Source organism: Vulpes vulpes, chromosome 11 (genome assembly GCF_048418805.1).
Source record: "Vulpes vulpes isolate BD-2025 chromosome 11, VulVul3, whole genome shotgun sequence".
Classification (NCBI taxonomy): Eukaryota; Metazoa; Chordata; class Mammalia; order Carnivora; family Canidae; genus Vulpes; species Vulpes vulpes.
This window is the reverse complement of record NC_132790.1, coordinates 41,800,634-41,815,056: the sequence shown is the minus strand read 5'-3', so window position 1 is coordinate 41,815,056 and position 14,423 is coordinate 41,800,634. Positions and strand designations below refer to the sequence as shown.

Genomic DNA, 14,423 nt, shown 5'->3' with positions numbered 1-14,423 from the left:
ACAGGCCATCTACCCAAACCTGGTTACCAAGCTCTGCGTGTAAAGTTAGCATTCGAGGTCCCCAGAATGAAGAACTCTTTGCCCAAGAACCAACCCCACATTCATGTTTTTCATATGGGCTGCTTACCCACTTGTAGCTGTCTGCCTGAAAACAAAACTGCTTGAAATGGTATTATACAAAGCAGACAATTTAATTTTACAAAAGGCTGGAAATTTGACCTCACAGCTGGAGAAACTGCATTTTGAACGAACAAAAGAATGCAGAAGCCTCTCTTTCACACCCACCTCTATCTAAGTGTCCTGGCCAGTCAATCCCAGCAAAGAATTTCCAATATCCCAGAGTTCACATGCGGAAGCCAGCGTACCAGAGGGCATCACTTCATTCAACACACCCCGGCCCAGGAGCCACAGGGAGATGGTTTGTATTTGTTCATGTTTTTAATAGCTCCCTAATATTTTATAATGGCAATGCTACTGTTTCTCATTTTAGTGTCTAATGTTTTAATGTTGGTTTTATTTATCTTCCCCAAAACAACACAATAATTGCAGAGTAGAAAAACCACTTTGGGAAAAGGAGTGTTTGTATACACTAATGATTTAATTTAAAGAGTTCTGTGACTAAAAACTGAGGATGAGGGATTAAAAAAAAAAAGTGTGTTTTCATCTTTGCTTCAAATGTTAGGTATGATGTTTTTAGGTCAGCAGAAAACAGAATGTAAAAGACTAAGTTGTAAAACTCCATAAAGGACGGTCATCTAAAAACTTCCCATGTATGAAATGCACACAGAGTCAACTCTAACATCAGCCATTCTGGTGATGATGTTTCTTACAGCCAAGCCAGTAACCATACCTCTTGGCAATAAATATGGTTAACGATGACAACCCAAAACATCAAAAACATCTTCTGAATTGTCAAGACAGCTCTGAGCAAAACAGTACTCATGCTTACAAGTCCTGAATCCAAGGCTCCGATGAGCTGTAGGGCCATGGAAAAGTCACTCTTCTCAGGAAGTCTCATCTTCCTCATTTGTCAACTCAGAGCAGTGGGCTAACTGTGCTCCAAAGAATCATTAAAGAGTTTTTATTTTTTAAAAAATTTATTTACTTAAGAGAGCGGAAGGGGCAGAGAGAGAGGGAAAGAGAATCTCAAGCAGACTTCACACTGAGCGTGAAACCCCAACTCAGGACTGATCTCATTATCCTGAGAGGAAACCAAGAGTCAGATGCTTAACTGACTGGACCACCCAGGTGCCTGCCCCAAAGAGTTTTTAAAAATCCAGTTCAAGGCCCCACGCAGCCACTCAGAAGTGCGTGTGCACATGTGTCCACCTGTGGGAGGGATCAGGTGGGGAAGGATCCTTCTCAAGGTGATCTTCATCTTCAACACCTAAGGGAAGCCATGGCTCTCCAAGTTCTATCAGTGAAGACACATGACAGCAAATCATCAGGGAGGCATTCCATTTGGTATCTAAGAGAGATGATAATGTGATTTCCTGGCAGGAGGATTGTTAATTGAAAGATCTGACAACAAACTGATTTATAGACCCCATGCAGCATTATATCTTATCTTCTGTGTGGATTCTTCAGAAAGTAAACCTGGCATTTTAGACCTCATTCAATCACATAAGAAGCCCAAGAACCATGGATCGCTTAACTACGTATATCCAGATCTGACTCCCAAACCCACCCCTCCCTGCTTCCTAAAAATCTTTCATATTGTTTCTGGAACTCAAGGTGTTTTTTGAAAACACCACACAAATTTTTTGCAAATATCTGGGAAGTGAATTTAATTTTACATGTAGACAAGGTTCACAGTATTCTGCAGAAATGGTGATGGTATGAATGGTACTGGAGACCAACATGAATGAGATGGTTACACAAATTGATGCACAAAATAAACTGAAGAAATCTGAGCAAAAAGTTGACACTGGCCTATTTTGTATCCTCAGGTTGGCTTAGTGGGAGCTCCAGCTTGTGCTGTATCAGCTATAAAGAATATGAATCTTCCTGAGAACTCAAGAAATATGAACCTTAGGTGACATCAGTATAAAAGTGCCAGACCTAGCCTCTTTTAAAGAAAAACTTAAGTGGCTAGTCCCAGGTAAAATCCAGGGGGAAAGTCATCCAAGTACAGTCTATAGTTGTTTACAAAAAATAAGAAGAGGAGAATCTTAACTTTTGCTCTTGGATCTAACTCAAGGTACTGTATAGAAGGTGCGTAAAATCAGTAGAGAAGTTCAACATTGCTTTTCTTGCTCACTGATTTTGAAGAAATTGAGTCTTTCCAGTGTGATATTTCTCTTTCTTTTCTAAACCGCATTCCTATGTCCACCTAGGGCATGCCTCTATGTATTGGCTACTACTACATATTGGCTACTACTCAAAGTATTGAGACCTTTCTTTAAATTACATACAACTGAAAATGCCAGGGTTTAGCATGGATCACGAGTGCAGCACTACATAATTCCTTGCAATTTGTCATAATTGGTAAAGAAGCAAATATGTACTGCATGCAAACATTATAGCCTCTTTCTCTTAGTTTAAATAACTCCAAGGTAATGAGACTTCTAAAAGAAAATCCAGTTCAATTATAATTTTAGCAGAAAGTATATTAATTTACTTTAACTCCTTGAAAATACCTGAATGTTTTATCATTTATCATCCCCATCAGAATGGAAGTCCTCTGAGTAAGGGACCAACCTCCATGTCAGCAGCTAGGACATCACACCTGACACAGCAGACACTCAATCCAATAGATTTAAAGACAATAAAATCAATGATAATAAAAATACAATTGCTACAAAGCCATACTCAGAAAAACAGGACTCCATAAGGAAGATGAGAAATAAGTATAATTAATAAGAGGGGGGCAGTAAAAAAGTTGTTCCTCTTATGAGGTAGGTGTGCTGGAGTTAAAGGACATCTGAGATGGGGTACATCTACAGTAAGCCTTTTGATTAACTGGAAAATACTTTTAAACAGGATACTTCAGCGTTTAACAAATCTGCACTTATAATAATTGTCTTTCATATTATATTCTCCCTACAGTTAGTTCATAGTGGTTTTGTTAATTACCTGAGTATGTCTGTGGCAATCAACCAAGTGTGCTCCCCATTTTTATTGCCTTCTCACATTGAAATAACCAGCTTACAAATCTAAAAGTCCTTCAGGAACATTATCAAAAGGTCGTCCTCTTAGGATGCCTTCTTTGGAATCAACTATCATCTGTTACACTTTCTTTCTCCCTTACTTGCATTACTTTTCTGCTTAGCACTTAACCCCACCTGACACACATTATACTTATCTTGACTATTATCTACTTCCCCATTCGAATATTACAAAGAAAAGGACTTCTGTCCATTTGGTTCACTGGTCTAATTCAGTGCCTAGAACAATGCTTGGCACAGAGTTGGTGCTCAACAAATATAATAAATATGATATAACATATGACATATCATATAAATTATGTATAACACATACACTACTGTAGTTATTTTATATTATAAATTGTATTATATATGCTGTGTTTGTTATATTGAATACATTTACGTAGTCTACATTATATGTTCATTATATGTTACATAATATAATATACAATGCCTATTATAATGATTGTATATTCCAGATATTCCCTTTCAGCTCCTAACAACAGAGGCACATGAGGAAATGGGCTGCACAGAGTGGGGTAGAGTGGCATTTTTTCTGGGAGAGCCCAGATGTGCAGACCCCAAGAGCAACGTAGGGTCAGGACAAGAGCCAGGCTGCAGAATAAGACAATATGAGTCGAAGCCTTGGCTCTGTTACTTACTAGCTCTGTGCAATTGGGCAAGTTATTTAACCTCTCTAAACTTCAGTTCCAGCAGTCATAAATCTGGGATAATAACACTACCTGCCTCATAAGTTTAATGCGAAGATTGAGTGAGCTCAAGTACGAGAAACACCCTGCAGAGCATCTAGCAGAGAGCAGACCCTCCTTGAGTGCTGAGAGTGGGGATGCTGCTGAGGAGGAGGATAACGAAGGTGATTATTACTCTGTGACAAGGAATCAAGATGGGGAAGTCAGTTCAGCAGACAAAACTCTCAGAAGACCCTCCCCCCTTCCAGCTCCTCTACCTCCCTTTGCATTTCCAGCCCATGAGTTCATGCACACGCATTTGATAAAACAGCACTCAGATGTCACATGCTCACAAGAAAGGAGAGAGACTAAAAAGACATTTTGCCCACATCAATCGAAGAATACAAAGTGCTGGCACTCTTCCCTTGTAGTTCTAAGGGCCAGGGAAACAGGAATCATAATGCCTTGACAAATCAGAGCCTTTGGGAAATGTGTCATTTTGCGTAGCTGAGTTCTCTAAGTGATTGAGCATCTGCCCAGGAAGGCATTACAATTGCATAGGTTGAGTTTTGCTTGTTTAGCTTTTGTGGTTTGGGTGAAAAATCTTTCCCAGATACACTGACCTTCCGTGCCCAAATCCAGTTTGTGTGGTGCCAAGATTTGCTCAGCCCTGCCCATTTCACCAGGGCTCAACCTGTCCCCTACATTCCCAGCAGGAATGCCTACTACTACAACAGAAAAATGAGGGCTTCCCCCCCCAAACCCTGAGCACTGCCAGGTAAAAGAGAACATGCCAACAAAGCACTGGTTTCTTCCAGTTGTCCAGTCATAACAAGCGCAACACAGAAGAGTTGAGGACTTAATGCCCGGGTGGCAAAGCTGCTCAGTAAGAGGTCAAGAATGGGAAAGGGCCACCGGGGGAACTGCTTATCCTCCCCTCCAGGTCGAGTAGTCTAAGATGTAGCATTTCTAGTGGCCTCCCTGGAGACACAGGGAGCCTGAGAAACACACTGGGTTTTGTCGGGAAGCTGTAACCAATTTAATAATGTATCAATTTATATTTGGTCTCCCTTCCTTCAGGCTTGGCTTCCTTTTCCCCCCACCCTCACCCGAGCTCCCCTGGGATCACACCCTTAATAAAACATTAGCCTGCACTGTAACTTTCGCCCCAGGGTCTGTTTTCTAGGGAGCGTGGGCCTCTCCAATGATTGGGGCTCTTCTGTAATGATCAGTTATTATACTGCATGGTAATGAAGCGATGGGCTCCCTCTGGGTTACAGCCCTTAAGGAGACACTTAGGGCTGTTTATCCAGAGAGTGTCTGAAGTGTAGTGATTAAGAGCTTAGACCCAGTGCTGGCCTGCCTCATTCATATCCTAGCTCTACCAGGGCTATGAGATCTTGGTCAGTCATTTAAAATCTAGCTTTTGTTTCCTCATCCAGAAGATGTGGATAGGAAGAGTACCACCTCATGGAATCCTTGTGAAAAGCAAATGAGTTAATTTAATGCCTGGCATTTAACAAACACACAATGTGGGTTAGCTACCTATTTCTCTCGCTGTCCGATTACAGACAGGGTAACAGGGTTACTTCTCACTGTCATTATTAAGCCTTTTCTCTACAGCAATATCTCTGCTTTGCAATTTCTAAAATACTGTATGACAGGGATCAGGAAGTATAGCTTATTAGAATTATGTGCAAAGTAAAAGTAAATAAGGTCTGGGCAAAAAACAAGAGTTCAGAGATGTTAGCGCAAATTCTTTTTAAAGGCTATTTACAAGGCTTCCAACAGCAATTTTTTGCTTACATCCTAATTCTTGAATGTACCCTACCAAATTAGGAAGTTCCCAATTAGCAAGGTATTACTACTATACATTATGCAGCTGTGCTGTATCACTGTGGAATATAGAATCCTAACTTAGCATTAACACCCTGAAGTATGTACACTATCCTACTTAAGAAACAGAATTTAGTGACCATAAGTGGAATTCTCACCCACTCCAATCGTGATTATTCGCCCTTTGGGGGGACAGTATAGATAGGACTACACCTGCATGTTTTGCAACTATAACAATGTTTTTCTGAAATTGTTATCCAAAACTAAATCACTGTGTTTTCATTTCCAAGCTCATTCGGTTTAACCATGTGGTGAACATTCCTTTAGAAGTATCCTCAAGGGGTGAAAGAGAAATATATCAACTCTACCCAGGTCTGGGGAGAGATGTGTGATCTGCATGAAGGCGGGCATGGACTTTCCGGAGAAGACTTTAACATTATGTTTCATCTCCATGACCTCAGTCAGGATCTCAGGGCCTTATCCTGGCTGATATGATATCCCAAGTATAGAATTCCCTGTCAAAACTAACCTCAAGTCAATGTGGATTTTTAATAATTACAGGACTTTATCAGGTTCCAGTCAATGAAATCAGAAACATCCTATCAATGCCAGCAGCCCATGGGGAGGTAAATTACTGTGAGATGTGCTACTGATATATACATTAGAATAGTAATAAATTAGATTATCTATATAAATTTTAATATTAATGTGGACACGATGGTTCAATGAAAACCCTCAAGATTTAGGGGAAATCCCCAAGTCATGATTTTAGGGTACAGATAAGGAGAGTCTAAATAAAAGAACTCTGACAGTTACTAGCACAGCTCTCGAAGGCCCTTTTAATTTGTTTCCGGATCCTGGTGTATCTTACCATTGAATTCTCAAATGGGTGTTATAAAAGAGAGTGGGTCCAAGGAACAGTGCAATTCTCTCACCAGGCAATTGCTCCAAAAAGGCAGTGAGCTCAAGACGCTAAACATCTTGACCTTGCAGATTTCCTAGTCATCAAGTGCTGCTTTGGATACAGAACTTCCAGAGCACCTCCTTGAGATACTTGGACACACTAGGGAGCTGAACCCACCCACATGCAGCCTTGATCTTCTATCCTATGGTTCAAAAATACCAGAGTGGGATAAAGATCTTAAACCTGGTGCAGGTGTCACTGGCACCAACCTCAAATCAGGACTAGCCTTTGTGGTCTGGTCCAGCTCAGTCATTCCCCACATTGACCTTGAAGCCCTTCTCTCAGGAAAAAAAAAAAAAAAAAAGTTCATTTACTAGCATTGGTAGGCAGATGCTAATTTAACATGAAGCTATCAGACTCAAAGCTTCCAAGCCACAGGGAGGACCCTAGCAATGTTCACGTGGTTATACATTTTTATACATTTTTTGCAAAAGTAATATATTTCAACCACAATAATTTAAAACTTCTTTCTCTTTCCCCTCCAACTTCTCCTCTATTACATTTTGCATCATCAGATAGGATGGCTGCAGGCATAAGGCAGAATTGAGTTAAGGACATGTTTAGTTTGCATTCAGTAGCATATATTTATGTGGTTCCCCATCAATTCCAGTTATAGACAAATTGTTGTTAGCTGTCCCAGTGCAGAGATGGCTTCCAAAAACACTCCTACTGCCTACTGGACCGAGAGACCCAACATTGTGTCATGGACACGAAAGCCTCGAACTTATGTTAGTATATGAACATATTCCATGAATGGTCACAATAATGATGACAATTATGGCCAGGGGGAGGAGAAACAGAGCTCAAATGTACAGAGCCAGAAGCTACTTTATGGAAAACTTCCCAATTATTAGATATGTACACTTGTAACTGGAAGACTTGGTTTTTGCCTCCAGAGTCAAAATGAATGTTCTCTCCTGAAATGTAGCATACTAATTATAAACATACCATGACTTTTTTCCTTTTGTTGATTAGATTCCTCAAAATGGAAATTACTGGACTCTTTGTCTAAAGAGTACAGACAAGTAGTAGTATTAGCAGAAAATATATCTGTTATAGCTCATATGAAAAAAAAATTCAAGAGTTTTTTTTCTTTTTTTTTTTAAGAGTTTTTTTTTTTTTTTTTTCAAATTTGACACCAATGTAGAAAATTTACACAGCATTAACAATAACAAGTCACAACCATGGAGTGACATGCCTAAACTCTCAATAATAAAAAACACATTCTGGGATGCCTGGGTGGCTCAGTGGCTGAGCATCTGCCTTGGCTCAGGGCATGATCCTAGGGTCCTGGAATCGAGTCCTACATCGGGCTCCCCACAGGGAGCCTGCTTCTCCCTCTGTGTCTCTGCCTATCTCTGTGTCTCTCATGAATAAATAAATAACATCTTTTAAAATAAAATAAAATAAAAATCCACCAGCAGTGAAGGAAAATGAAATAATCTTTCTATACTTTCTATAGAAACAATTACAAGGGCAGCCTGGGTGGCCCAGCAGTTTAGCGCCGCCTTCGGCCCGGGGCCAGATCCTGGAGATCCGGGATGGAGTCCCACGTTGGGCTCCCTGAATGGAGCCTGCTTCTCCCTCTGCCTGTGTCTCTGCCTCTCTCCCTCTCTCTCTGTGTCTCATGAATAAATAAAATCTTAAAAAAAAAAAAAAAACAATTACAAAATTGTTATCCCCTGAAGAGGCAATCAAACCAAAAATGCAACAGAAAGATGTAGGGGAAACAAAGTATTAGAGAGGTATGTCAGGAATTTAATCAACAAAATATATTATTTTTCTAAATTTTGTGATATTTGTGGTGTTTGCTGACTTTTAAACTGGAGAGTTGCTGTGATTTCTTTCCTCGGTTCAAATAAATACAGTAATTTTGTAGTCATAAATTTTTACACTTTTCCTCAAAGCAGGCACCCAAAATGATACAAAGTATGTACTTCAAGCCTCACAAAACCTGGATCTGTTTCTGGGCTTAGACATTCCTTGACAATTAAGCCTGGCTTATATATCATCATCAACTCACTTTAATGCTCTGGTTATCTCTCATACTGTCTTGTCTCCAATTGGAATTTGTAAAAATCATCCCACAATGCCAAAGGGTGATGCTGAGGCCACAATAAACATGATGAATGACAAGCACAAGGCACTCACTTACTTTGTGTCACTTATGCATCACACAGTTTGCAATTACATGCTTTTCTGTCTCTACTACTAGCCCTTGACTTAATCATCTGTGCATCCTTTTTAGTGCAAAGCACTCTGCCTAAAGGGAATCAGTGAACTGCAAATGTGGGTATGAGGGGGAAAAGAGGTGGCAAGAAAAAAGGAAGAAGGGAAAAGGAGGGAGAAGACTCAGACTTTTAAGGAAGCAAGTGGAAAAAACATGAAAATTGTTTAATCTGTATTTTATAAATCTTGGGGATAAATCACAAAGGCTTTATGTTTTCACCATAATATCTTTTTGTGTGTGTGTGTGTGTGTGTGTGTGTGTGTGTGTGTGTGAAAGAGAGAGAGAAAGACCTCAATTTTTTAGCTTAATTCCTTCAACTTTTATTCACTTTTTGACTCAAGACATTTCATATTCAATGTTATTTTAGCTCAGTATTACTCTCACCAACATACTGCTTTTTAAAAGCAACTAGAATATTAACTATGTTATGCAAATGAAAATGTGAATTTAATCACAAAGAGTGGCCCAAGAGGAGCCACTAAATCCTCCAACATCCAAAGAGAAAATTGGAGACTCCTATTATATTCAATAATTCGTATACCAGTGCCCAGAATTTAATATAAATTGAACTGAATCCTACACACAACTCTTTGTAGATTCCGTCTGTCGATAAGATATGCTTTCATAAAAAAAGGACAGGCTTTCATAAAAACCAGCAAGCTAAAAATACAGACTACAGCCCATTTTCATTTTCATTTCATTTTCTTTTCAATGATACATTGTGAATGTTGTGGCATCACATAAATATTTATCAAACTCTATAATTCTTCCAAATGTAATGGTAAATGAAAGTATCCTTCAAAGTGCACACAAAACACCTGCAAAAAAACATTTTTTAGAAGACTGAAATGAGATGCAAGCTACCGGAAATCAGAACCAGTAACAGATGAAGTAATCATTTGATAGTCTTTGTAACCTCTGCTTATGAGGCTTCTGAGGTGTTACTCTCTGTTAACCTAAGAAATAAAAACAATTCAGCATCACATCACACTGGGATCCCTGAAATGAAGAGCCAGGCAAACCCCTGAAAATTTTCCTCATTGATAAAAAAGGAAGACTGATTTCAAAGGAAAGAACCACACAAGTTTTCAGATGGTTGGCTTGCCACACTATTTGTCTTCCTCTTCATGGTGGTCATTATTTTTATCATTTACTAGTCATACAGAGGATAAAAGCAGCTCAAACTTGATACACAACCCCGACATAATTACAGATTTAGACCAACAATCCTCTATCAAAACCTAAATTGCCTTCAGCCAATAGTTAAGAAAGGGTCAAGAAGAAGGCACCTGCTGAAAAGAATCATAAAAAAAATGCTGTTCATTATTTTCCAGAAGCTTCTAATCCTCTCTCCCACCTGGCTTACATGATAACTGCTAAGTTCATCTGAATGTTGTGCAGTGTTCAGGGCTCCTCTGGGAAACATTATTTTTCCCTTAAAAATTATGATCAAAAGTCTAGAGCTAAGGTTAAAAATCCATAGCCAAGAAAAGTTTCTGCTGTCACTTGATCATAACTTCATTCCTCTGGTCCCAAGTGGAAATTTTAAGGGCAAGCTTGGGCCAAAATTCAATACGCCTCTTTTGACTTAGATAGGTGGAGGTAAAAATATCGCCTTGAAAAAAGAACGAGGATGGAGAACGTCTTTTAGTCTGGAATTGTCAGGAATTGCACCAAAGCCACCAAATAACATCCGTCTTACTTCTCAGCTTGTCAAAGAGGAGTTAACATGCAAGTTTGGGGAAAAGAGGCTGGAATGACTGACAGCCAGCCATAAAACAAAATAGGATTTCTGAAATCTCGAAGAAAAAGTAAGCTTATGTATTATTATGTTATATAAAGAAATATGCTACTACAGGAATTACCCACCCCTTTAAATACCTGTGCAAGGACTAACAATTTCTGCAATGACAGAAAGCTCATTTTTCTCACAATACCAATTTTCCTATTCCTAGTCTTCATTCACCCCCTCTTGACTATCTGAGGATTAGAGACTACAGGTAAGAGTATTAGACTCAGCACTGGCACTAGTAAACAACTCTTTAGTTGAACTAACGCAATAAAAACTACTCAGTTGTAGAACTTTATTCTTTCCTTGGCCACCAGCTGAAATGTGTCCTTCTCCCTGTAGAAGACCAAGGTACAGCATCACAACATTTGAGAGCTTGAGAGATCCTAGTACCAGACCATCCAGCCAAATCCCTCTTCTTCCCATGTCTGGTGGGAGAGGGTCTTCAGCAAAGCAAAAATTGTCTTCTCATTGTAGACAAGACAAGGGAAGTATAAATTAAGTGGGGACACAGAATCTTTTGGTTTCACTTTCTTTTCTTGCAAAATGAAAGTAGTGGATAATTACTATCTGTCTACTCTTTCTCCGGGCCTCCAGTGAAATGTGCCGACACACAGGGCAGCCCTGCAGAAATTGGAGTTAACAGGATTTGCAGGAAAACATCACCCTCAGGAATATTTTTAAACTTAAAATCTGTTTTAGAAATATTTACATAAAAAATATTTTATCAGTCAGGGTCCTAACAGAGAACAGATGGCATACTCCCAACTGGGTAATTGAGAAGCACTTAATAAACAGACTATTTACAAAGGTGTGGACAAGAATTAGAGAAAATGATGCAGTATTCCAGGGTTGGCAACAGCAGGGAACTGTTTCTACCCCTAAGAGAATATAGCCAGACCACAGTAACCAGTATGGAAAGAATAAAAGGGATAAATACCCTGACCTAATTCTCCTCTTCTCTACATTCCCAGTGGCAGAACCAACAGGTGTCAGGGAGCAAAGGAGCTGACAGGTCAAGAACTCAGGACCTGGACACAAAGCAGAGAGAAAGGTGGAAAATGGATCTGGAGAGGTACATGGGAGAGAGCTAGTTCAGATACTGATCACAATTATAAAGTTAAATTTATTTATTTTTGGAATAGTGTATACACTAAAAATACTAATTACCTTTACAGTGTTTGGTAAGTGTGAGATGCCTCTTTGGGGTGTCTCTGTGAACCCACGTGTACTTTCAGTCTCCTAAGCCTCTACTGATTCCATCAAAACATTTGGAATAGAGAAAGCATTCTATGCTCATGTATTGTATGTTAGAGAAATGTTGGCTGCAGCTTCAGCTTAAAGAAAGATAAATATAAATGGATCCTATGCCAGGCTATATTAAGATGCAGTGATTATTCACTCCTCTCCATTCCTCTGTAAGAGAAATACTCTCTGCCCCATTCCAATGTTGAGCTTTGTCCCTATGGCCTGCTTTGGCTAATGGAATGTTCTGAGCAGCGGTTTTAAGAGGCACCACAAACTTCCATCAGCCCTCCTGAGCTCCTGACCTCTACCCTGAGAACAACATCATGCCCCAGACAGTGGGCCCTCCTTCAGCCTGGGTCCTGGAATGGGAAGGCCAGTGGGGCAGGCTATAATTCAATCCACAGTTGCTGCTTCAACTGTTACCCAGACCTGGGAGCAGGAAGAAAAACTGTCCTTTCCCATAAGCCACTGAGATTTTGTGGTTGTTTGTTATGCAGAAATAATACACATGCTTAACAAAGTTACTATGGCATGCTAGGGTGGCAAAGAGGGGGTCCCAGGAGGTTTGGAGTCCACCACACTCAGTTCCAGTCCCAGCCTGACAACTCCCAGATGCGTGACCCTGAATGAACAAGCCTCGTGGAACCCTACCTTGCTGGATTCCTGTGACAATTAGAAACAGCCCCCACAAAGCACCTAGCACAATGCCTGGCACATAATACATACTTGGTAAACGAAAGAGATTTTATAATTAACAGTAATTGACAGCAAAAATATATTCTCAATTATCAATGATGAATGTGCTGAACTAGAAACTGTTTATCCCGATTAAAAGATTTCTTTAGCTTCAGGTAAATAAAATAATGAAATCATTGCTCCAGTTTGCAGCTTACAAAAGAATCTAATAGAAAATCACAGTTTAAAAAAATACAATGTGCTCTTTCTAAACCTTCTGAAACTTCTGAGTAGTCAAGAATATGAATTCCTGTTGTGTCAAAGAATAAGAATGCATTCTTTGTGAAGGAAAAATGATTAAATTGCATCTTCCAGACTAGCAATTTAAATTGTGATCAAATCCACTGTAGCTGGGGGCCTCCCAGTTAATCCATTTACTGTGAACATTATTAAACATTTATTAAATGCTTTTGCATGGTAAAAAAAAATTCAAAGGTACGGTTTTGTTCACTGAATACCCCTCAAAAAAAAAAAAAAAATCAAGAACATAAAACTACTAAATGGATCAACTACTCCCAGCATATGCAGTTTCACAAAACAGGAGCACCACAATTACTGAAGCACAGAAATAGATTTTTGATCCATTGGGAAGGCATTCAGAAAACTATCACCACTAATGAATAATAGAAGATTTATTTGGATTGTAAAACTTGACTAGAAAAGAAATTTATCTAAAATATGAGCTCAATTTCCTGCCTTTCAAAAGAATAAGGAAAAGGACTTTACAGAAAAGATATAATCTGGTAGACATTCTCTAAGGAACCCAAGGAAATTCAGGCTGGTGTTTCCAAGCCACATATAGAAAGGAATGCTTGGAGAGCTTAAATGAAGATCCCCCAGGGGTCCCTACCCCACACCTAGTGACTCAGAGTCTTTAGGGAAAGGGCCCAGGCTGCTGCATTTGTTAACAAACTCTCCAGCTGATTCATGTGCTCTCCTAAGTTTGAGAACCACTAGACAATGCAAGTCATTAAATAACCTTTGGCAGCTGACTTAAATGTTCTTAAAAGACAAAAACCCACACAAGTTTAGCCCATTCTATGCCAAAAGACCAAATGAAGACAACAGAGTCTGGCCTTGAGATTCAGTAACAGCTGCAGGGCTAAATAGCCATTCATTCTGCCAGCAGGTCAAGCCATGATTTTTAGCACTTGGAGGCAAAGAGCTGACGGATGCTTCCACAGTAACACAAACCCAACAGCACCATGGTGATGGCTTCTCCTGTTGGACATACATTTGCCAAAATTCTCCTCAACCCCAGCAACCTCCTGGCACAAGTCCTGGCAATCATTTCTCATCAGTTTCCTGGGCTTGAAAATTAAAATACATAGAAAGTGCGATGGAAGGAACTACAATGGTTAAGGATATTACTATGTGGAAATTCTAAACTTCATAAAAAATTTCAACATCCAATCCTATAACGTATCTATTCCTATAATATAGAAAAACATAGTTTTGCTTTCTAAGAGAAGGTAAAAACGACATTAAAGGGGGTAAAAAGTTACTACCATAGTTTTAAAAAGCCTCTAGGGAAGTAAATCAGAATGCGTGGTGAATGCAAAGAAAGGGTAACCAAGTTAGGACCAAGGAAATGGGTGGTGGTCGGGGTGGTGGGGCATGGTGCTGGTTCTAGATACATCTATGTCCTCCAGTGGGTGTGTAACCTCACAGAACTCACTTAGCTACGCTAATGTAAAGGAGTTAATGTTTATCAGAAAGAGCATTTTAAGTCACAAAGCAATGTCAAAATGTAAGTAGTGTTATTATCATCCATGGCAAAATTTAT

At 39.5% G+C, this 14,423-nt stretch overlaps 1 protein-coding gene and 1 pseudogene across 3 annotated transcripts in view; one reads left to right on the top strand and one right to left on the bottom strand.

Moving 5' to 3' along the window:
• Positions 1-14,423, bottom strand: part of FAT3 (FAT atypical cadherin 3) — a 654,685-nt gene that overhangs the window by 487,031 nt on the left and 153,231 nt on the right. The window lies entirely within an intron of this gene.
• Positions 1,320-10,625, top strand: LOC112915791 (AP-3 complex subunit sigma-1-like; annotated as a pseudogene).